This window comes from Brassica napus, chromosome A8 (genome assembly GCF_020379485.1).
Source record: "Brassica napus cultivar Da-Ae chromosome A8, Da-Ae, whole genome shotgun sequence".
NCBI lineage: Eukaryota > Viridiplantae > Streptophyta > Magnoliopsida > Brassicales > Brassicaceae > Brassica > Brassica napus.
Genome location: NC_063441.1, coordinates 6,504,376 through 6,504,689, shown reverse-complemented (window position 1 = coordinate 6,504,689; position 314 = coordinate 6,504,376). Strand labels below are relative to the sequence as shown.

Below are 314 nucleotides of genomic sequence, written 5' to 3'. Positions count from 1 at the left end.
GACCATTTGGAACGGTTCGAGGATCTAATCGCTGCTATTCGGATGGAAGGAGTCCCCGAAGATTACCTGCTGTGCAAGCTCTTCAGATACACGCTGAATGGAGAAGCGATGCACTGGCTTAGGCAGCAACCCACAGGATCTTTAACATCCTGGAGCGACATCAAGAATGCTTTCTTACGAAACTTCTTCGATGAGGCGCGCGCTGAAGAACTTCGGAACAAAATTTCCACATTCTCGCAGAAGGCTGGAGAGTCCTTCAAAGATGCGTGGATTAGATTTAGGTTCTTCCAGCGAGACTGTCCACACCACGGATT

The 314-nt window shown here is 49.0% G+C and overlaps 1 non-coding gene across 1 annotated transcript; it reads right to left on the bottom strand.

Annotated features, from left to right (window-relative positions):
* Positions 1-208: 208 nt before the first annotated feature.
* On the bottom strand, positions 209-314 carry LOC125577446. Its single transcript, XR_007315862.1, has one exon. It is a non-coding gene; the product is annotated as a small nucleolar RNA R71 (small nucleolar RNA).